Source organism: Pelodiscus sinensis, chromosome 4, assembly GCF_052426305.1.
Source record: "Pelodiscus sinensis isolate ZL-2025 chromosome 4, ASM5242630v1, whole genome shotgun sequence".
Classification (NCBI taxonomy): Eukaryota; Metazoa; Chordata; order Testudines; family Trionychidae; genus Pelodiscus; species Pelodiscus sinensis.
The window spans coordinates 130,329,777-130,354,576 of record NC_143055.1 but is presented as its reverse complement, the minus strand read 5'-3'; the positions used below and the strand labels follow the sequence as shown (position 1 = coordinate 130,354,576).

Below are 24,800 nucleotides of genomic sequence, written 5' to 3'. Positions count from 1 at the left end.
CTATGCAAATTGAGCTACATTCATTCCGTAGCTTGTTTCAAAATAGTTTATTTCGAAATGGGGAGCATTTACAAGGCATTTATTTTGAAATAGAGCGCTCTTCCTCTCACTTCCCTTACTCCTTGTACAATAAGGGTTACAGAAGTCAGAGTAAGAAGTCCTCCAGTTTGATAGTATTTCAACATTATTTCAAAATAACTGCCTGCTGTGTAGATGCGGACTAAGTTATTTCAAAATAATGTTGCTGTGTAGACATACCCTCATGTAGCAAGTGATACAAATAGGTGTCGCCTGCTCTCCCTGACCTTTATTGAGAAGACTTACTACAATAAAATGAATAGTCCGCCAACGTGCCTAGATATTCTAAGCAGTTGGTCTATATCGCGAATCATAGGAATGGAAGGGACTTCTAGATGTCATCTAGTCCCACCTCATACTCTCATGGTAGGACTATGAATCATCTAGATTAGGATCTAGACAGGTGTTTGTCCACCCATCTCTTTAAAATCTTCTATGATGGAGATTTGTTATTGACAAATCCATGCTCACTGTTACTTAGCACCTTATTATCTTTTTGGTGTTTGTAAATTAATTGGTAAATTATTTGCTCCATTATTTTTTCACATACTGAATTTAAGCTGACAGGTCTGTAATTCCCTAGTTTATTCTTATTTGCCTTTTTTTTATAGGTGAGCACCATATTTGCCCTTTTCCAGTCTATCCCATCTTCTATGACTTTTTGAAGATAATTGTTAATGGCTCAAATATCTGCACAGTCAACACCTTGATTATTGTAGGATACATTTCATTCGGCGCTGGTGATTTTAAGATCAGATGTATGGAAACTGAACTAGCTTCACTGCATCCAGTTCTCTCTGCTGTCTCTTCAGTTCCTCTTTTTTGATGAGGGAGGTTGTGGAATCTCCTTCACTGGAGATATTTAAGAGCAGGTTGGTTAGATATCTATCAGGGATGATCTAAATGGTGCTTGGTCTTGCTCTGAGGGCAGGGACTGGACCTGATGACCTCTTGAGGTCCCTTCCAGTTCTAGTGTTCTATCATGTTTTTGAAAAAATATGGTACTGCAATTGGTGACTGCAATCTTAGTTGCGTGGTACCATTTTCCACGTCACTGTAATGAAAAAGCACCTGTCTGGAGTAACTTTGAAATTGGTTGGGTGGGGAGATTATAATTTGGAACAAGTGACTAAGCAAGGGCATCATGTGAATCTCCCAGTTAGTCAATAATGAAGGTTTGTCCCTTGTTTAACCTTAAAACACAATGTAGCCTGCCACCTTCAGTGGAGCGGCTGTACTCACAACTGTAAAACATGGCAACGTATCAGTTTGGTTCTGTTGCTTTGGTATTGCTGAGGGCCCAGAGCTTCTGGAAACCTTGGAAATGCTTCATAAACTCCCTAGGTGCATGTCCATTATGTATGCTTTCCATATGGCCTGGGAATTCTTTGTGAAAGCTTGGAAATGGGGGTTATCACAGCCCTTGAAGGAATCCTAATGTGCTTCTGAGGGTTTCGGACCAGATACAACAATTCTATTCAAAATCTAAACACTACTGAGGTTGTGCAAAATGGGGGAACCTTGTCCATTGATTATGCATTGGTGCTTTACTAAAGAGAAAGGAATCCTGATGTGTATGCTGTGGAACTGTCCAACAATCAGGGCAGTTCCTGATTATGGACATAAGAGTAAAAGCAGAGCTTGGTTTCAGCAATTGAACCTTAGCCAAAAATTACATCCTAGGTTATGTACCTACTACACTGGGTTTAACTCCACCATAAACATTTTGCTTCTGGAGGACCGCAATGATTACCAAATGCATGATTTTACAAAAATGGAGGTGTTGGGTTATGCCCAGCATAGAACTGTGTATTTGGACCTGTCTAAGTTAGCTCTGAAAGAAAGCATGGCTTATCAATGCAGAGCCCAATTATATTCATCTGAAGAACTTTGGACCCTCTTACTTCATAAACTTGTCTAAAGAATACTCAGCTAGTGCACGAATGACAGATTTCCATTCTATACTTGACCTTTCCACTTTCCCGCTCATCCTTACTTGCTCCAGTCTCCTCTTCCCTTCTTTTTAGCCTCTTTGTTGTTATTACCCCAACCTACATTTCCATATCATATTGTCTGACAATTTTGTATTGTCTGGTCTTGCTGTTTGGACAGGTTGGAAAGATGAAAAAGTCTGGATTTTATTGGAGATCCTGTGAAATGGGCAGTATTTGGTGATCTATACAAGCTATATGTCATTTCCCCTTTGATATTGTTTTGTTTCCTTCTTGTAATTATTCATCACAAAAAAGCCTGCCTTTTTCAGGAATGCGCTTGGGAATTTTTCTGAGACTGCTTCATGTAGGATGGTAGAGAACTAGAGGACTAGGATGTGTCATTTCAAAATATTTGTCCTACACGTGTGACAGCCACCACAGCTATTAAAAATGGTTCTTTACTTGCTTCAGATTGGACTCCTTATGCTTTCTCTACTCACAGTAGATCCTTTTAGCTTCTCTTATGACCCTGAGGAGACCCTCTTTTCCCACTCTCCTCCCTTAGCTCCTGAATCCAAGTATAGGTGTGTGACAGCAGGTGTGTGTGTTGTGTTCTGTCAACTACCTCCTTACACTCAACCAAAGAGAAGGAATGAAAGACTTGCATTTTAAGCCCTCCCTCTCCTGACAAGTGGCAGCACAGTGTACTGGACCATAGCATGTGGTGATAGTTCTCCATAAACCGGCAGCTATCAGATAGAATTTGTCCCCTAATTCCAACAGCTGGTGGATGCATGAGAGGCTGATAAGATAAGTTAACACGTACATATACAAACATCTGCTCTCCAGGAACTCTGCTCAGTCCATGAGCTGCATTATCAAACACAGACAAAGCAAAAGAGTCCCTGGCCTATTATTTATTCACTGCTTGTACAGTATGGCAAGATTTTAAGCATGCAGTAAAACCTGTGTTATCTGGTACGCTCGGGGATTAGGTCGTTCCAGTTATTTGGCTTTAAATATTTTCTGATCCAATTGAACAGTTATTTTTGTTATTTTCCTGATGTGTACTGAAGGGCTGGAATGGCCTCAATGAATTTTAGGGTCTGTCACTGTCTGCCAATGGCATATCAGCGTTCTGTAACAAAAGGGTAGGTTTGTTTCAATACATTTCCTCTTGGGGTGTTGGGGACAGGAAGGCGGGAGGTTTTTTAATATGTGAGAGCAGAAATTAAGTGAATTTTAAGATGAAATGGTCTGAACTGGGCAGCTGGACCATGCTTCATGACTCCATCAATTCTCTTCAGGCCTGGATTCACAGGTGCTTGGCACAAACTTTCTCTGACTTCAGTAAGTAGTCCATGGATAGCACAGCTACAGAATCAGGCAGCCGGAAGCCAGCCAGGGCTGAGTTCAGAGCACAGACAGGGCCGTACTGCTCTCTGGCTATGAATGGTGATATTGCCAAACAACGCCCTCAACAATTCAGAAGGAAAGTTTTGTTCAGCCTGCAATGCAGCCTATGCTCATCTGCATGACAGAATTATTTCTAGTAACTCTATGGTCAGATCAGATCACACCTCACCTCCCTGCCAGACATTTCCTTCAGTGCCCCCTCTCTTTTTTTTCCTCACAGATCTTTAAATCCAAGTGCCCAAACCACATCTTATGTATTCATCTATTTGTTCTTTAAGCATCCCTTCTGAGCTCCATTCTTCTACTCTCTTCTCTAGGGCTATGTCTACATTGGCATTATTTTGCACAAAAGGAGTTGCTTTTGTGCAAAAACTTGCTGCCTGTCTACACTGGCAGGGAGTTCCTGCACAAGAACACTGACATTCTAATGTGTGAAATCAGGGCTTCTTGCGCAAGAACTATGATGCTCCCACTCAGGAATAAGCCCTGTTGTGCAACTGTTCTTGCACAAGAGGCCAGTGTAGACAGGCAACATGAATTTCTTGCGCAAGAAAGCCTGATGGTTAAAATGGCCATTGGAGCTTTCTTGCGAAAGGCACGTGCCAGTGTAGACAATCTCTTGCGCAAATACTCTAGCGCAAAAACTCTTGCATTGAAGAGTATTTGCACAAAATCTTGCCAATGTAGATGTAGCCTAGTGCTTCAACAGTACCTCAGAAACCCCATCCTCATACCATTGAATATCCCAAACTCAGAGCCTAATGATTGGTGACTTCCTGAGCCTCATATTTTCTGTCAATCAGGAGACACCATTATCAAATGGAGGTCACACCTATGCAGTCAATCTCCCCCTTTTAAAGAGCCAGTAGGTAAGCTCAATGCTTCTCGTCTGGGGTACTTTCAAGGTAAGAATAGTAGCCTTTCTCAGACTTGTTTGAGCAGTAGTGTACTTGTCCTATCTGGGACATTATATCGTCCACACTAAGCCAGCATGATGGCCCATGTACAATGGATACAACCTGCTTTGAAGGGAGAACATAACTGAAAAAGGGTAATAATCAAACCTTTTGCACAAGCACATTCATGGGTTAAAGTGTTGTTTCATTTGCTGTCATGTTCCAGGGGTTTCAATCATCCTTAACAAAGAAGTGGTTTCAAAACTTTTTCAGTGCAGTTCTGTGAGCTAATTATCCACATCTGCTAAATTTCGCAATTTGTACTACTGAAATAGGATGTTACCCTGGAGTTTCAGGGAACATGCCTAAGGCAAACTACATTAGTCTAACCATGACACTGCTAAAACAGAGGGCAAAAATCAGAATTGTCAATAGTAGGATTTAAAACGCTGTTAGAAACCCTTATTTAAACTGAACAGAATACATTTTCTGCTGGTAAACCTCTTCCTGAACTAGTAATGGACTTGGTTAGTTGGTTACACATGAGTTGTAGTTTTGAGGGGGGGGTTAATTCTGGGTTTTTGTTTGTTTGTTTGGGTTTTTTCCCTGTCTGCACTGATGAATAGCTATTTCCTTCTTTACTTCCTTACTTTAGCAGATGTCAGTTCTAGAACAATGACTTTGATAAGTATCAGAGGGGTAGCCATGTTAGTGAATCTGCAAAAATGATGAGAAGTCCTGTGGCACCTTATAGACTAATAGATTTACTGGAGCATAAGCTTTCATGGGCAAAGACCCACTTTGTCAGATGACTTTGAAGTAGCCATCATATAAGTGCTGTGCACTTCCGTGGCCAAGAAGGGGATGGGAAGGAAGCTCTTTGAAAGATCTTGACCCAGTAATTAATCCCTCTCTGGGGGAAAGCCACTGCCACATGGTGAGCTGGGAAGAGGACTACAAAGGAAGGTGTTGTGAAGCTGTGTAGCAAACAAGAAGGGAAGCAGGCTGGAGCGAGAGATAGAGACACCCCCTTGAAAGGAAGTTGAATCTCCTTTGAAACTCAGGGTGCGAGACCAATGAAGATCTTACTCAGCACATGACATTTCAGTCTGTCATGAGACAAGGTTCTTCTTATGCCTGTAACAATTTTACTAGCCCAGTTGTGTATTACTTACTTCTATTAGAGCATCGCAGCTGCCGAAGCGTTTTGCAATATAATGTACTGAATGATGCTACATGACTTTCAGGACTTGATTTCAGAAGAGGTGGAGTTAAGCCAATGCTGAATGCTTTGGAAAATGCCACCCTGGATAGAAAAGGCAGAACCAAAAAAGTATTAGTGTTTCGTTTTATAAATAATGAAGTGAAGCATGGACAGATTTAAGACCAACTCCATGAAAGCATTTGAGTACATGGATAATCCCACTAAAAACAATGGGACAACTCACATACATACTGTTAAGCAAGTGCTTAAAATGCAGTGATGTACTGGAGTCTAAGGGTACAGCTACACTGTTGGGGGGGAGGGGTGTTTCGGAAGAGGTATGCAAATAACATTTGCATTTGCATACCTTCTTCTGTTATTTTCCCAGAAGAGGCTTTTCCGCCATTCTCTCAGGGAAAAAAACCCTCTTTCAAAAGCCCCTATAAACCTCATTTTACAAGGAAAAAGAGGGCTTTCAAAAGAGGGTTTTTTCCAACATTTGGCCCCATATAGATGGGGCCAAATGGTGGAAAAGCCTCTTCCATGAAAAAAATGGAAGAAAGTATGCAAATACGAGCGTTATTAGCATACCTCTTCCAAAAAAAAACCCCACAGTGTAGCCGTACCCTAAGTGACTCGACTAATGTCACACACTGAGTTTGTGGAAAAACCAGGAATTGAGTGATAGATTTCCGGACTCAGAACCTAGCGCCTGATCCACAAAAAGTAATTCCTTCTCTGTTAGGTGCCAATTCAGGAATTTATCTTTATGCCCAAGCTTAAGTCTTGTTGACTTCAGTGTGACTGATTCATGTGCTTAAACTTAAATATGTGCCTACGTGTTATCCAGCAAAGGGATGTTTTCCTTGGAAACAGAACCATATTAAAATGCTAAAATGTTATGATGATGTGAGATTTTATTATTATTCACTCATGTTAAATAACAGGCAAGTGTGGCTCAATGTTCAGCTATAGAAACAAACATTGTCAGCTTGTTTGTTGTGTTAAATGATTCCATTCAGATTTTTAGCAGAGGACCATTTCAACAGAAGTCAAAAGTGCCAGTAACAACATGAGCTGATCAGTTCAGGGCATTCAGTTTCTTCTCTGATGCAATGATAAAGACGAATTTCTGGATTTTTAACACGCATGTGGTGACCATATGTCATTCTGTGACTAGAATGTATTAGAATGTATGTGAGTCTCAGACTAGTAGGGACTGGTATGATCTCTTGTCTAAACTCCCAGACTGTGAATATTATTTGTCTTTTGTTCTTCAAATAAGTAAGCTAAAATACCTTTTAGAAAAATTAGTAGTAGCTACTACTAATGTAAAATTTTATCATAGAAATGCCTCATCCTCCTATGAAAGGGCCTGAACAATGATTATAGGGAAATCATCTTATGCATGCAATCATTCCTCAGTATGACAGTAAACATTACAAAATGTGCTGCGTAATATTGCAGTGGATTGCAATATCTTACATTTTTAATTCCGAAAGTCTCTGCTAGCCAAACTATACAGCAATCACTTTGCACACCATTGAAATGCAGCCACTTCTGCAATGAGTGAGACAGCTCTCTAACAGCTCATACCAACACTGTACAATTGTGCGGTACAGAAAATGAAAAGTAGTAGCAGAGCTTATTGAAACAACAATGGAAATTTAGGTCTCAGACTGGGAAAGCATCCCCTCTCCAGAAAAGCACATTAACATGCTCATGTGCTGTCCTAACTCGAGGCCTTTGGAAAGTAGCATATAATGACCCAATCTGGAGGCTGGACTAACACATAATTCTGTGAAGAGGGCCATGAGATTGACAAATGACCACAAATGGTAAAGAGGACCTTGGTTTTATGTGTCTTCTGGGAGATGGCTTTTCCAATAGCACAGTGCCATTTAACTCGGCACAGAGACATTTGTCCAGTACTGAGAGAATTGTTACAGGTCCCATCATGGGACCAGAAATAGGATAGGTGAGATAACTGCACTCATATGGGGCCTGAAAGACTGCATGACTCAGGAAATCCCTTTCGGCTTCAAATTTATTCCCTTATATTGCAGACACAGTACATTTCAGATTTGATCAGTGTCCCCCGCATGTCTCCAAATATATAGAGGTTCTTAAAAAAACAAACTCCCTGAGAGGACCATATGGGTTTAGATAGACCTAGCAAATAAGCATGTGACAATTAAGGATGAGTGGTATTCCTGTTATCATACTTTGTTTCTGAAATAATTGCGTGTATTCTTTCTTTGGGGACAAGGTTAGTTGTAATGTGCCTAGGAATGAGAGACCCTGGCCCCTTCTGATATGGTACATGCCCCACAGATCTGTCTAAGTGTCTTCACAAACTGTTGTATGTGCTGTCTCATGGAAAGTTGATCCAGCTGCATAAATAGGACCAAGCTCAATACTATGAGCTGTGACTGTTCAACACCTTTGACGACCAGCCCATTCATTTAAGAATGTAAATAAGGATTTCGGTGTTTTCCTGGAGATTAGACTCAGGATTGGAAATGTTGGTCCAACTCCTGAAAGAAACCTGCCCCAGTTTTATGTGGTATTTAAGGTGGTATCTGTAAGTTGGTAGCTCAGGCTAAATTCTGAGCTGGGCACAGTGGGGAGAGAGAGAGCCACAAGGTTGTTGTTGTTTTCTTTCTGCTCCCTGATTCTGGGACTGATTCTATAATGACCCCTGCCCTGACATAACTTACAGCAGCCTCAAGGCTGAATTTAACCAGTTAGTAGCAGCCCTAAGAGGCTATCTGCCATCCAGGGACAGCTGGATTTTGGCATTTTAGCCAAACCCCTGGCATAGCTCTTAGTTTGAAGGTTGAATTGGAGCAGACTCAGACCTGGCTATGCTGGCTGGGGGGAATCTAGATCCAGTGGCTTTCAAACCCCATTAGCATCACCAGAGTTATGGAAAAGGGTCACTTTCTAGAAGAGTGTTGCTATTTTAGTATGGCTGTGAGGCCTCTGTAGTACTGTCATAATGTCTGAAATCAGAGGCCATCACTAAAATTGTGTATTGCTGCAACTGCAGCTGACTTATGCATTCACCGTGATTGCCATGCAACATATAATATGGTATTCATCTTTAATGCCAGGTTGTTTGTGGTTTCCCCACATGGTGCTACTACAGAAAGTCAGAGTCACATTGCCTCTTACTAAAACGTTTAAAAAAATCATAAGACCAAACCCCAAGGTGTGGCGCTTCTCATGCACACCTGGTCAGATTCCTCTCTGCTAACAAATGAGGTCCCAAGTCTGAGGTGTTTGTGAATTGTCCAGCACTTCAAACACCTGTCCTGTAGTTTAGACCTTAACACCTCATTCTACAGCTTTTTTTCAAGTTTAGTCTAATCTGGGCAGTTTGATTGTTCCCCTCACCTTCCAAGAATTCAGAGTGGCCAGAGAAAAGACACTCCAAAGAAATGAAAAGAAAATGATGAAAAAGGATATTGAAGAACAGTCTCAAACTGCTTCTTATTTGACAGCTGTTGACAGTATAAAAACAACTATCCCATTAGCACTCTGTTTCACTTGATCACAGCCTTCGCAGACAGGACAAACTAGGACTGTGCAGGTGGACCAACTAGGTCAGGAACACAGGAATAGAACAATTGCTGTATGGAAACAATAATCATTCTAGCATCCCATCTCTGATACTGGCCTGTATCAACTGCTTCAAAGGAAGGCTCAGGTGAAACTCCCTAGGGGCAGGTGATTTCACTCCCTCTTGCAAAATCTCTTCTTGACCTCTGTAACTCAGAGGTTCGTTTATGCCCTGAAGCATGAGGCTATATCCCTTCCGGAACAGGTGTGGTTTGGTTCTTCCTACTCTTTACTATTTGCTCGCTAATTTTGCTCTCATCTAAATGTCCACTCTTGGAAAGCAAACTGACAGTATGGTTTGGGGATTTTTGCCCACATGCTTTCTTTGCTCTACCTGTACAGGACTCTATGTGCAGACATAAAGACAACTTCAGTTCCCCTTGTCCCAACCACTAACTTTTTTTTAAAAAGAAGAATAAAGTGAAAACAATCACCCGAAAGTTACCAAAGTTTCTCACACTTGTCCATTCATACCTAGAGGAAAAATAAAACAGTTTTTCTACTATAGGATGTCTCAATTTCAGTTCTTCTTGTATCTTGCTTGACACCTTATGGGTATGTCTACACTAGTCCCATAGTTTGAACTAGGGAGGCTAATATAGGCATTCGAAGTTGCAAATGAAGCCTGGGATTTAAATATCCCGGGATTTATTTGCATGTTCCCGTCTGGTAGCCATTTTTAAATTCCACTAGTCTGAAGTAACTGCGCGTGGCTACATGCGGCAGTGAAACAGTAATTTGAACTAAGTCCTTAGTTCGAATTACCTGTTAAACCTCATTCCATGGAGGAGTAAGTTAGTTCGAACTAAGGACTTAGTTCAAATTACCGTTTCACTGCCGTGTGTAGCCGCGGGCAGTTACTTCGGACTAGTGGAATTTAAAAATGGCGACTGGATGGGAACATGCAAATAAAACCCGGAATATTTAAATCTCGGGCTTCATTTGCAACTTCGAATGCCTACATTAGCCTCTCTAGTTGGAACTAGGGGGCTAGTGTAGACATACCCTATATGTTTTTGATGTGCAGTCTGTGTGTTTAATGTTAATGGGAAAGTAAAGTTTGTCGGCATCTTCCTTTCAGAGACCTAGGAATTGCCATGGTGGGTCTGACCTAGGGTTTCATGTCCCGTCTCAAACACCAGTCAGTACAAGATGCCTCAGAGGACAGTGCAAGGATACTACCTCTGTGAAGGTCTTGCCCCAAGTAGAGGTGCATTTAAACTTTGACATTTAGCGAGTTGTGGAGTAAATTGGATTGCCAAAATCAATTATTAAAAAAATTCTTTTCCATTGCTGCATGTTTATTGTCTTCTTAAAACCTGTGTTCTTTGCCCTCTCCAGTGTACATATTCTTTCCTTGTCTTTGCTTTAAATAAAAATAATTTATCCTATTGCTGGTGAGCACTCCTCAGCCAACTGGACAATAGTATGCCTGCTGCCCATCCCTTGGACAGCTCAGATGCAGCAATTGCAAGCACTGTTGTGCTAGGTCTGATGGTAGGCTGGGGGTTGCTTATTGCATTTACACTGTGTTCCCTGTATGATTTGATACAGATGAGCAGTTTTCTGATACTCTTTGTTTCCTTCATATAAAGCTAATGACTCAATGCATTGTGAGCTGGCCCCACCATGTGGCCTGTCTATCAAACTGCACCCTGATTGTCCCACTTCACTGACATAGGGAGGGGGCAGTGATTTATAGCAAAATAAGAATACAGGTTGAACCTCTCTAGTCTGACACCCTCGGGACCTGACCGGTGCTGAACCAGAGAATTTGCCGAACAATGGGAGGTCAATGTTGTCTAGCAGTGTTGGCAACACTTCCACTCCTTACTGGGCTCTTAAATGTCATTTAGGGGTAAATTAGAGCTAAATAACAGCACAGAACTGACAGCCAGGACTGGTGGCTGGCAACAAACTTTATTGGACTGTGGGAAATTTGGCCACACCCATCCAGCTAACTTAAATCATGCTGGACCACAGGTGTTGCTGAACTAGAGAGGTTCAACCTGTACTTTGTCCTCTTATATTATGCTACAGATTCATTAGATTGATAATTGTATAAAATTATGTATTCTATTCATATTGTTTGTTTCTATGTATGTATCATACCACTAATACAATATTTGGGGATTTTACAGAAGGGGAGAAAGAGAATCTGCCTTACAGGAGTTTAAGCTGCTGCCAAACAAAATAAAGGCGCAAGGAAGAAAAGCAAGGAAGAGCACTGTGATGGAAAGGACACCATTAAGCATGCCTTTGGTTAAGTACCATGATTTGTACATAATTGTTTTAATGATGCTTTAGCACACCTTTTTAATGGAGTCTGTTAATACACCTGCAAGAGGTGAGGGCAGGCGCGGCAGAGACTAAAACTCTCTTTGAAAGAGAGTGTTTTGAAGAGAGACTTGCTTGAGGAGAAAGAGTGGGGGCAGGGAGTCAGACCGGACCAGGGAAGACATGATGCCAGTCAGAAGGAGAAGACTGGGAGAACACCTGGAGAGAAGCAGTAGGACACAAAGCCTGGTGTAGGACTGGTTGGAAAATATGTATTTTTTTAAATTTATTTGTTTCCCATGATAATTGTTGATGAAAACTTTTAAAAAATATATAAATCAAGTTTTTGTCATCCCCCATGTTTTAGATATATATTGTCAACCAAACTATGAAAATGTTCAGCATAAAAATTGAAACTTTTGATCAAAAATGGATTTTTTTCAAAAATTTCCACTTAATCAAAAAAAGCCATTTTCCATTAAACCCACTTTCACTTTATTTTACCAGCTCTACGCTGATTTTTTTTTAAAGTGTTGAGCTCTCAGCAGCTTCCACTGCCTCAGTGAGAAGGGCTGAGTGCTTAGCATCACTGAAAATTGAGCCATGAATTTAGGTGTGAAAATTTCGGCCTGCTAGTTTTATAAACCATTCCTGATTAGTGACATTTTTTTAACATGAGTGGATAGCTAAAAACAGCAGCTACATCTGAAACCCTGTGGAAAGATGGGACTTGAATGTAGCCGGAATGTGCTGTGGGCTGAAGTTAATTTTTTGGAAGGGAAGCTGAAGAAATGGAGGCCATGAAATATATGGCTCTGATGTATGTCTTACAGCAAAAGCCACCAGGGGTCACTCCAGCCCTCAATATTCCTCATTATCTAGGAGTTGAACACAGTTTCTTGGGTCATGTACTTGTATTTCCTTATGCCTCTTGAATTCTCGCGTGATATGACCATCCTCAAATATTGTTTAAGAAAAGGAGAGGTTGTACTTGGAGCCTGTTCTTATGGAGCTCGTCCTGATCTGTGGAGAAAGACGCCTTTGGAGAAGCAATGCAGAGCCAGAGGGAAAACAAAGGGACAACTGTGTCAGGCAAGCTGTCAAATCTGTGACCTCAGTGCATGATGCTAATGCTGCTACCAGAAATCAGAAATCCTCTCCCTGTCACAAGATCACTGGCTCTTTAAGGGGAGATGTGTCTCATTCCCATTGCTAACTTTCGAAAAGATCATGTGACTCAATCATGGATAGCTGAAGTGTGTGGGGAGGGGCTGGATTTAAGCAGACACTTAATCCAGAGAAAATGCTCCAGGGAAAAGGCCCTGGGTTAGCAGAGATGAGATGCAGAAGATAATCTTATAAGTGAAGACTGTGTTTCCCTGCTGATCTCCAAGCTGTGGAGGTTGGTTGGAAAACTGCAGCCCAAAACATAAGGGTCCAGAGTAATTACCCCACCCTAAATAGCTATTGGCCAAGTAAACATGATACACGGCAGGAACAGATGCAAAACAGAGGCTTCCCCCAATGTTATTGAGGTGCATTTACATAAAATAGTTACCACCGGGACTTGTTCCTTCTGCCTTCAGCTGAGCTGGCTTCTGTGCTGCCCCACCCTTGTAGCTGGAAGCTGTCCACCCAGTTCAGTGAAGGAGCTGGCTCGGCAATTGCCAGACAGCATGCTGTTTGTAGATATCATAAAATGATCCTCATCCTGCCTATGCCCTTCTTCTTCCCAGAGAATCTAGGGATCCACCACCATGGGCTCCACAGGCTGCAAAGTCATCATGAGCAGATATAGCCAGGACCAGGGACAGCCTATGGAGTTAGGAAAAATTACTCAAATATGTCATGCTAGTAATGAACTTAGATTTTGAGGCAGTGGAAAGGGCTAGACATTTGCTTTTCATTTATAAACGAAAGAGGAGTAATGAGGTGTAATGAGCCCCAGAACTCAGTAGCAGGCTTTGCAGCCCAAAGAACCTGCAGGTAGGAAATTCTTACAGCAGATTAGCATGGGCAGGTCCTGGAGCATATGGCCTAGTGACCTGAGCACTTGAGTTGGAGAACTAGGAGTCCTTTAGCCCTCACCGGCCTTGCCACAGTGACTTCCTCTAATCTAAGTCTTGTAGTCATGTGTTAACTTATCTCCTCTGTGTAAAATAAAGAGATAACACTGGAGTACAGATCCTACCTCGTGTGAGATTTGGGCCCAGAGCGTGGAACCATTAGCACCTTATTCTGAGAACAGACCCACTCAACGAGATTGCCTGAGGAGTAGGATGCAAAATATGACTCAGGGAGCCAGAATCTGTCCCTTAATGCTTGTAATCTACTTTGAAAATGAAATTTCCTTGTGATTTAAATGTTCCACCAACAAACTGGTGGTCTTTTTTGCTAGAAATACTCTTCCTTTCTCCTCCCTGCTCTGGCCATGTGCTCTCTGGTTCTAGTCAAGAACATCACACAGCAAGTACCATTTCCTTTTGTGAGGTCATCCCAGCCAACTAGTAATAGTGGATAACAGGGTGGGGGAATGTTATTGGGCTTTTCTTTTTGAATGGAAAGTCATTTTTGTTTTATTCTTGGATGTATGAGGGACGAAGAGATGTCAATAGAGAATAATAAAAAACAAGTTCTGCAGTTTCCCAACAATATGTGAGCATCGTATGCTGTACCTTGGTGCTTTGAGCATCCACAGCGGCAGTGGGGTGCTCTCTGCCCAGCTATTGTTTCTAGAGTTGCCAAATGGTTTCAACAAAAATACCAGACACACTTGACATTACATCACAATCTGCATTACATCTTATTTAGAAAATACCGGACCTTTCTATTTTCTCAATTATATTTTCGCAATTCGTTTCCCAAACAGAAAGCTCAAATACTGGACTGTCCGGCAACCCTAGTTGTTTCCACCAGAAATAACTGGATAGAAAGATCTACTGGACTTGCACAATCATCGTGCACTCCCTTGCTGTGAGTGTGTGTCCCCTGTTCTCAGGATGGGCATGGTACTGACTGCTCCAGCACTGCCCCACTGTGAGTGTTCCCCTGTCCACAATACCACTGGAACCTGATTTCAAGCCTGGGGTTGCTTTAGTTCATGCACCTGTTAGAACCTGCGCTGTGGGTGTGGACCTGAGGGAATGTAACATGGCGCTGACAATCATGTAGAGACGCTCCCATTTCCCTGCCATTGCCTGGCTGTCTTGTGGGACTTGCCTTCTATGCACAGCAGCTGTGCAGCCATGAGGGAGCACTCTGGCTTTGTCCCAGAATGTACTAAACGTGGAATTGGTTTCTAGGTGCACTTCTCCCACCACAGCTTGCTCCCCAGCAGCCAGGATGACAGGACCCCTTCTGAGGTTGAACTCGCTCATTTGCAGCTGAAATTTTTCACTTGCAGGAGCATGTCTGTGGGCTGGAATCAAAGGCATCGCCTGGAGGGCTGAGAACATCAGAAATAGGTGGGTAGAATTCCAGACTGAGACACACCCTAACCAACCAGGAAGAAAGATTCTTCCTGTAATTCCTGCATGGTTCTGACCTGTCACTTGCTGGTTTGCCTCCTTTACAGGTGCATCCGTGTCCTGAGAAAGACAGCGATTGTGCTGGCGAACCTACCCTGGGGTTTCATAAATGCTTCTCTTCTTGCCTTCACACTGTTTGGATAGCACTCTTAAACCAGAAGGGCCCAAAGCCCATGATAGCCACAAAGCCTAATTTTGCCCTAAGGAACACCTATGCAATCCCATAGCAGTTGTGGGAGTGAGTCTGAGCACTGGGGGAAGTATTTAGCTCTGCACCCACTTCTGCAATCAGCTCTCAGCTAGTGGCTGTCCACAACATGTGGCATTCACTATATTGGCAATATCAGCAGAGTGTGATGGGGTTTTAAAGTAAATAACCTAATTGAAATGAGCACCGACAGAATGCCATTGCTCTTCAGAAAATATTAAAGATATGATGGTGTAAGATAGTATGTATCCGAATGGGGCATCAGCAATAGTTAGCACATGATGTGTGCAGTACTGTGGTATTTATGATATGTAAGGGGAGTTAGAGGGCTGAAATTCCCTGTGGGTAGCTATTTGATGCCTTGTTAGAAGGGCAGCAGCATAACAAGGAAAGGAGACTTGGAGAGCAGGCTTCCCTTTACTAAGAGATGGAGAATGAATACTCCTGAGTATTTGCCCTGAAATACACATGAGGGTGGGTGGAAATGCCAAAAGAGAGGCAATACCTCAGTGATCTCTGCAAACAGCCAAACAGGAGGCAGAGCCACTGGAAATCAGCCAACCTGTGATTTGCATTCTCCCCTTTGGCTTTCCCTGGTTCTGTTCAAGCACACACAGTGGATGGGATTTTCAAAAGAGCCTGAGTGAGTTACAATCAAGCTCCCACTTGGACATGTTTGAAAATCCAGCTCTTTAAACATTGGCCTAGCTTTATATTTCAACATTCATAGTATACATTTCCTTATCAGTCTGTATAATTTTGCCATAACATAAGAGTAGTGCTGGGTAATTAAATTGGTGCCTATATGCAAAATAGTGTCAGTTCTCTTCTTATTTACATCATTTTTACAGCAGTGAGACTCCGCTGATGTCAGCAGAGTTACATCTGAGAAGTACAATACACAGGTTCTGTGTACAGTATACAAATTCTAGGAGAATAACTGTAGAACACAGAACAACTATGGACTAGGCAAGGTGAGTGTACCCGAGTCCAAAGAGACATACAACTCCTCTTTAAAGATATGTACAGGGCCATTCTTAGTATTCATGGGGTACAGGTTGAACTTCTCTAGTCCGGCACCCTCGGGACCTAAGCAGTGCTGAATAAGAGAATTTGCTGTACCACGGGAGGTCAGTATTGTCTGGCAGCGTTACCCACACTTCCACTGCTTACTGGGCTCTTAGAAGACATTTAGGGATAAGTTAGGGTATGTCTACACTACATGGCTCCGTCGACGGAGCCATGTAGATGAGGGCTGTAGACATAGCAAAATGAAGCGGCAATTTAAATAATTGCTACTTCATTTACATCAAAATGGCTGCCGCGCTGTGCCAATCAGCTGTTTGTTGGCACAGCGTGGTAGTCTGGACGCTCGGCAGTCGACATCAAAAGCCTTTGTCAACCGCCCCATTATGCCTCGTGGAATGAGGTTTACCAGGGCGGTCAACAAAGACTTTTGATGTCGATTGCCGAGTGTCCAAACTACCGCGCTGAGCTGATAAACAGCTGATTGGCACAGTGCGGCAGCCATTTTGATGTAAATGAAGTGGCGATTATTTAAATCGCCACTTCATTTTGCTATGTCTACAACCCTCATCACCATGGCTCTGTCGATGGAGCCCTGTAGTGTAGACATACCCTTAGAGCTAAACAACAGCATAGAACACTGAGAGCCAGGCCCAGTGACTGTAAACAAACTTTATGGGATTGTGGGAAAGTTGTCCATATCCGTGATAAGTGAACACCTGCCTAACTATAATCATGCCAGACCACAGATGTTGCAAGAGCAGAGAATGCCGGATTAGAGAGTTTCAAGCTGCTCTATTAAACTGGTACCCCTATGCCCAATGGCAGCTGTGGGGGACAGATTTTTTTAGATCTGTGACTTTATAATCTTCAGCAACACACCAATGAAATACTTTAAACTGAATATTAAACTAAGGTCCTGTGGGCTAACACAGGAAGTTCAAAAAACAACAAATAGTCTGGTAGCACTTTAAAGACTAACAAGACATGTAGAAGGCACCATGAGCTTTCGTAGGCACAATGACAGCATATACCTATGGTTTGCAAATACCTGTTGAATGGCTCTTTCACAGGTTCAGTGATCTTCTAGCTCTGGCAGGTTTTTTCACTTTCCAGTTAATTAGAGCCTCTCCAGAGGAAGCAAAGCTACAGGGCAGGGATAGGAAAGGCAAATGAGTGAACATTAAGACCCAGTGGTACCCCCGATTTTCAGAAGCCCTACCCAACTGCAGATTGTACATGTGGGTGAGGATGGCCCTGGATATGTACTTTAGATCCTTGGTTATCCTTATCCACAGAGGCGCGTATCTGCAGACCATGTTTGCAGATTGCACATAGGTTTCAAGTTACAAATTTTTTCTCCATTCTGAGCTTTACCCAGAGCTCAAATGTCTCTGCCTCTTATTCTGCTCCCAAGCAGTAACAGAGTGAAAACCACAGAGTTCAGCAATTGGTATTTGCTGTCACTCCTTCTCAGACTATACTTATTTCATGAAGAGCATCAGACTATCTGCAAACAGTTATCGTGTCCTCTGCTGTTGTCACAGAGTACAGCAGGGGCGGCCGACCTCTGGCTCTGGCACCTTGTGCAGCTTTTCTGAAGTTAATATGTGGATCTTTGCTTAGGCACCAACACTGGTGCTGGCCCTATAAGTGCCAACTTTCCAATGTGCCGGGGGTGCTCACTCCTGAACCTCCAGCTTTGACCCAGGCCCTGCCCCCACTCCACCCCGTCTCCCAAGGCCCTCAACACTTCCCAACCCATCCCCAACCAGCTGAACCCTTGCTCCTCCTCTTCCCCCCAGAGTCTCCAGTGCTCCACAAAACAGCTGATTGTGACAAGCAGGGTCATAGGTGCTGGAATTAGGGATGCAAGGGCACTGCTGCACCCCAAGACTTGAAGAGGTTTCCATTATATACAGGGTTTACAGTTTGTATCAATGGCTCTCAGCACCCCCAAGATCCAGATTGTTCTAGCACTCCTGGGTGGGAGCAAGGACGGAGGTAGGGAAAGGTTTTGATCAGCGGGGTTGATGGTGGGCAGGAGATGCTGGTGAGGAAGGGAGGGAGCTGCTGATGTATTTTTCTGGCTCTTTTGCAAAGTGCATTGGTAAATTCTGGCTCCTTCTCAGGCTTCGATTGGCTATTCTTGGAGAAGACCATGGCGAGTGAGAGCAGTTGCCACCAAAGTCATGAGGTATGGTAGCCTCTTAAGAAGGCCTGATTCTCCTTCCAGTGACAGAGGCATAAATCAAGAGTAGCTCCATTGAAGTAAGTGGTCCATGTTCTTTGCTGCATAGGCAAACATGTCATTCTTAGAATTTATTTGTGTTCTTTTAAATCATCCACTGTCTGAAATCTTTCAGTTTGTCAATGGATTTTTCTCCCTCATAGAACTCCTGTGGCATAGAGAACTGCTAATTGCTTTTAATAGATGGAGAACTGAGACATGGGGTAGATTAAACAAGTGCCCAGAGTCACTCAGAAATATTGTGTGAGAGCTGGGAATTGAACTTTGGTCTCCTAAGGGTTAATCAAATGGCTTAGCTATTTGACCAGCAGTCTTTCCCCTATCCCACTTACACTTTCCTCAGTTTCATCCATTTGCACCATCAGGAATTTGCCCCAAATATGTTACCACAGAATAAAAATATCCAAAAGATACTGTGGAGACAGAGCACATTCTTTGTGTTTAATCAGGATTGCCTCAATCAGCCACATCTCTGCTTACACTGGGTTTGTTCCCCTGGAAACTTTGACATGTTGTGGCATAGCTTCCCAGTTTACATTAAAGTTGTATCCATTCAGCACACTGGAGCACTTGGAAAATCCCCATGGTATGAAGAGACATATTTGCCATCAGCAACATGAAATTCAATCAACTGAATTGCAGCGCTCTTCACCTAAGAAGGAAATACCAAACGCACCACTCCAAAAGGGGGACTAACTGGTGTAGTATAGGTTGCACCTTCCTGGTCCAGCACCCTCGGGACCTGACTGGTCCAGAAGAGGGATTTTGCTGGAGCAGGGGAGGTCATATCTGGCTCACGGCTGCATCCCAACTCCCTGCACATGGAGCTCCTGGCCTCCCGGGCAGCCCCACTGTGGTGCACTGAGCTCCTGACACTGCGGTTGTGATATGCCAAGGAGCCACCAGCCCTCCACCAGGACTCTCTGGTCCTGGAACATCCATGGTCCTGCCAGACGACGGATATTGCTGGTCCAGGGAGTCCCGGATTACAGAGGTTCAACCTATACTGCTAAAGTAGATGTGGGGTAATAATGGGTCACAAATTGAACATGAGCCAGCGCTGTGACCATTCTGGGACATACTGTAAAATCTTGAGTATAATGAGCACCTATGTATGGTGTGCACCATGAGTTTAGACTCTTACAATCATGAAAAACTCAAACTCCTATGTATAATGCACACCCATTATACAGGAGAACGGGAGGGAAGGAAATCTGTCCCCTGCCCAGCTACCTGCACGCCGAGCTTGTGCCTGCCGGGGGGGCCTCCCGTGCCCAGATGCCCACATGCCGAGCTTGCGCCTGCTGGTGGAGGTCCCCTTCCCACCCAGTTTGTGCCTGCCCCCACCCCACCCAGCTCATGCCTGCCAAAGGTGAGTTTAAAACTTTTTAAAAAACCTCCTATAAATAATGTGCATCCCAACTCTGACGCTAAAAAAACCGGGAAAAATGTGTGCATTATGCTCGAGATTTTACGGTATTAGCATGAATGTCATGCAAGATGTGGATGGTGGTAATTGTCCTGCTTTACTCAGCAGTGTTGTGTCCAAGTGGGGGCACTATGATTCAGGAAAGATGGGGGTGAACTGGACAGAGACCAAAGGAGACCAATAAAAAGGTCAGGTTTTCTAAACATTTTATCAATCAGGAAAGGCTTAAAAAAACCCACAAACCTGGATATGTTTGGTCTTGAGAAAAGGGTGCAGGACTGATAAGTCTTCAAATATGTTACAGTCTTCTATAAAAAGGACTCTGATCATCTGTTAATTGTTAAGTAGGATAAGAAGTAATGGGCTTCTTATTGGATTGAGAACTGGTTAAAAGACAGGAAACAAAGGGTAGGAATAAATGGTAAATTTTCAGATTGGAGAGGGGTAACTAGTGGTGTACCCCAAGGGTCAGTCCTGGGACCAATCCTTTTCAACTTATTCATAAATAATCTGGAGAAAGGGGTAAGCAGTGAGGGTACGTCTACACTACAGCGCTAGTTCGAACTAACTTAGTTCGAATTAGTTAATTCGAACTAAGCTAGTTCGAACTAACGCATCTAGAACTAAAAACTAGTTCGAACTAGCGTTTTGCTAGTTCGAACTAGTAAGTCCACATTGAGTGGACTCTGAACAGGGCTTAATGATGGCCGGAAGCAGTGCCGGCAGGGCATAAAAGGAGGACTTAGAGCATGGAGATACTGTCTCAGGCTAGCCGAGGGCTGCGCTTAAAGGGTCCCGACCCCCACCCCGGACACACAGTTCTAAGGGGTGCCCCGCTTGCAAAGAAGTTCTGGCTTGGAGTGCCCTGAGTGCCCACACTGGGCACATCACACCACTCGGCCATCAGCCCGGCTGCACTTGCCGCAGGCTGCCATCTGGGGAGAGGGAGTAATTGGGGGGCTGCAGGAGAGCTTCCACCCCCAGAAGCCCGCAGAGCCAGCCCAGTCCTCCCCATCGGGGGCTCGTACCCCATTCCTCCCTCACCTCCTTCCACTTGCCCTTCCCTAGCCCCCCTTCTTATTGATGTACAAAATAAAGATAACGTTTCTTCCAACATTGACTCTGTCTTTATTGAAAAAAACTGGGGGAGACTGGGAAAAGGAGGTGGGAGAGGGGAAGAGAAAGGCTGGGAGAGGGGAGGGCAACTAACATGATCAGGGGTTGGGAACAGGTCCCAGATGAAGAGAGGCTACAGAGACTGGGACTGTTCAGCTTAGAAAAGAGGAGACGGAGGGGGGACAGGATAGAGGTCTCTAAAAGCAGGGGTTGGGTGGAGAGGGTGCATTCAGAAAAGTTCTTCATGAGTTCCCATAAAGAAGGACTAGAGGACACCAAAGGAAAGGAATGGGTAGCAGGCTTCAAACTAGTAAGAGAAAGTTGTTCTTGACAAAGCAAATAGTTAACCTGTGGAACTCCTTGCTGCAGGAGGCTGTGAAGGCTACAACTAGAACAGAGTTTAAAGGGAAGTGAGATCAAGTCATGGAGGTTGGGGCCATGGAGTCCTATTAGCCAGAGGGTAGGAGTGGTGTCCCTGCCCAAAGTTTGTGGAAGGCTGGAGAGGGATGGCACGAGACAAATGGCTTGGTCATTGTCTTCGGTCCATCCCCTCCAGGGTCCCTAGGGTTGGCCGCTGTTGGCAGACAGGCTACTGGGCTAGATGGACCTTTGGTCTGACCCAGCACGGCCATTGTAAGCTCAGGGCTCAGTGTCGGGGGTCTCAGTGGACCCCCTTGATTTTCATGCACACCTGGTCCTGGGTGGCCAGGCTGGCAGCTCTCCTGCCCTAGCCGGCCACTTTCCTGTGCCTAGTGCGGAGATCGTGGACGAGGTCCACGATGTCCGCACTAGCCCAGGAAGGTGCCCGCCTCTTGCGGTCCAGGGCAAGCTCCCGGGAGCCGCCAGCCTGGTCCCGGCAAGAGGGGGTGGGCTGGGGGGCATCGGGTGGGTGGCTCTGTGCTGTGCCAGGTGCAGGGTCTGCTAGCTGGGTGCTGGCAGGCTTGCACCTGGCACGGGCACCGTAGCCAGCCCGTGCCCCTTTAAGGGGTCCGGGGCCGGGAGGGGGGCATAGAGTTTCCCTGGTGTTGGCCAGAGTGGCCACCAGGGAAACCTGGGGAGGGCTAGCCTCCCACTAGTTCGAACTAAAGGGCTACACAGCCCTTAGTTCGAACTAGCTAGTTCGAACTAGGCGTTAGTCCTCGTAAAATGAGGTTTACCTAGTTCGAACTAAGCGCTCCGCTAGTTCGATTCAAATTCGAACTAGCGGAGCGCTAGTGTAGCGCATAGGAAAGTTAGTTCGAACTAACGTCCGTTAGTTCGAACTAACTTTCTAGTGTAGACATACCCTGAGGTAGTAAAGTTTGCAGATGATACAAAACTGTTTAGGATAGTCAGGACAGAAGCAGACTGTGAGGGACTCCAAGAAGATCTCACTAAACTGAGTGATTGGGCAACAAAATGGCAAATGAAATTTAATATGGATAAGTGTAAAGTAATGCACATCGGGAAAAATAACCCCAACTATACGTACAGTATGATGGGGGCTAATTTGGCTACGACAAATCGGGAAAGAGATCTTGGAGTTATCGTGGACAGTTCTCTGAAAACTTTTACACAGTGTGCAGCGGCGGTCAAAAAGGCAAATAGGATGCTAGGAATTATTAGGAAAGGGTCAGAAAATAAGACCCAGAATATCTTACTGCCCCTGTATGAAACTATAGTACACCCCCATCTTGAATACTGTGTACAGATGTGGTCTCCTCACCTCAAAAAAGATATTTTGGCCTTGGAAAGGGTTCAGAAAAGGGCAACTAAAATGATTAGGGGTTTGGAACGGGTCCCCTATGAGGAGAGGTTAAAGTGACTGGGACTTTTCAGGTTAGAAAAGAGGAGGCTGAGGGGGGATATGATAGAGGTCTATAAAATCATGAGTGGTGTGGAGAGGGCCGATAAAGAAAAGTTATTTATTAGTTCCCTAAATAGAAGAACAAGGGGACACCAAATGAAATTAATGGGTAGCAGGTTTAAAACTAATAAAAGAAAGTTCTTCTTCACACAGCGTGTAGTCAACTTGTGGAACTCCTTGCCAGAGGCTAGGACTATAATAGAGTTTAAAGAGAAGCTAGATAATTTCATGGAGGTTAGGTCCATAAAAGGCTATTAGCCAGGGGATAAAATGGTGTCCTTGGCCTCTGTCTGTCAGAGGCTGGAGAGGGATGGCAGGAGACAAATCGCTTGATCATTGTCTTCTGTACACACTCTCTGGGGCACCTGGTGCTGGCCACTGTCAGTAGACAGGATACTGGGCTAAATGGACCTTTGGTCTGCCCCAGTACGGCCGTTCTTATGTTCTTATAGCTTACTCTGCAGCAAGGGAGGTTTAGCTTAGAGGGCAAAAAAATCTTTCTCTCTGTATTAGGCCTCCAAGCAAGGTTGTAGAACTCCCATCACTGGAGATTTTTAAAAACAGGTTGGATAAACAGCTGTTAGGGATGATGTCTTGGCCCAGCCTCAGGGGGCTGGACTGGAAGACCTCTCCAGCTCCCTTCCAGCCCTGCTTTTCTAAGATTCCATGTACCAGCTGGATTATATCTGCACACAAAGACCAAATGAAAGTCAAGCTTTTCAGAGCTAGGTTTTGCCAGCCTCTAGGCTGCTCAGGGGAAGGACTGTGAAATGTGGTATGTCTATACTCCTGCTAGAGTGGCTGTGCTAGCACACTGACAATAGCAGTGTAGAGATGCAACTCAGACTCCCCAGCCCACTTCCTCCTTAGGTCTGTGGTTCTGTACTTCAGACCATGATACAATGGCTACACTGCTATTTTTAGTGTAATAGCTCAAGTCCTGCCAATGCAAGTCTGTCTACTCTGATTTTTCCAGATGACCCACTGCTTATTAAGTGAGTTGGGGATCTTTTTTAATTATTTATTTGTTTTATTTTTATTTTATGGCATTTGAGATTGTTTTGGACCAATGTATATTGATGTAAATCCATTGATGGCAGTGAAGCTCTGCTGATTTAGGACCTGGACCTAAATTTCAAATATTTTTGTTCCAGACTCACTTCCCGTATTTTCCCCAAAGAATGATCCAGACAAAAATTGGACTATAAAAATGGTAAATGTGGTCCAGATTTTCAGTTGGAAGACCCTCTCAGAATCATTGATTGCTTGTATCTTCACTTTGGTTCCCAGGCATGCATGTGAATGTTATCCTTTTCCTCTGCACCATCTTGCAAAATAGTGAAATATTCACGAGTCCTAAGCTGTGGGGGACTTGCACCAAAACTCTGCATCTAAGCACATGTGACTTTGGGGTACCTTGGAATCTGGATCCATATGTGAATTTTCTGCTCCAGACCCATCACAAGCATTAAGGTGAGAAGCTTCTGCTGTAATCTTAATGACACGGTCTACTCCCACCATACCCAGCAGAAAAACTGGAGCAATAGTGCAATACCATTCACAGTGTCGTCATGTACCCATGAACTGAATGAAAGCTAATATGCTTATCTAGCCATTACAGTGCCTCTTTCAAGACAGCTTATTATTATGCACTCCACTGCAATTACAAAATGCACAACTATGAAACACATGCCATCTGTGCGTTTGGCAGTTACTGTGCGGGAGGTGTTAATGTGAAACAGTCACCACTAGTACAAGCTGTAGAATTGAACGGTATTAGATAAGCATAGTTTCCGCAAACCAAATACACTATTTTGTGCAGCCAACCAATCACCCTGCATGCAGAGCTGTGAGTGGAAATTGAATGACCTGAAGTTAAATATTTAGAGGATAAGCAATAATACCCTTTATATTTAGTGCAGAGTATCTGATTCTCTGCTTATCTGCACTGGTTTCAACTGGGGTAAC

General features: G+C 43.8%; 1 protein-coding gene across 5 annotated transcripts in view; it reads left to right on the top strand.

Annotated features, from left to right (window-relative positions):
• Positions 1-24,800, top strand: part of RASSF6 (Ras association domain family member 6) — a 172,146-nt gene that overhangs the window by 79,895 nt on the left and 67,451 nt on the right. For 3 of the 5 annotated variants that reach the window (XM_089778152.1, XR_016349517.1, XR_016349518.1), the window contains 4 exons: positions 11,294-14,893; positions 15,004-16,138; positions 18,323-18,461; positions 24,123-24,305. The gene's annotated coding sequence lies outside the window, so the exon portion shown is untranslated. Of the gene's footprint in view, positions 1-11,293; positions 14,894-15,003; positions 16,139-18,322; positions 18,462-24,122; positions 24,306-24,800 lie in introns of those variants that run through there. The other 2 variants (XM_025185814.3, XM_089778153.1) reach the window with 2 other exon arrangements.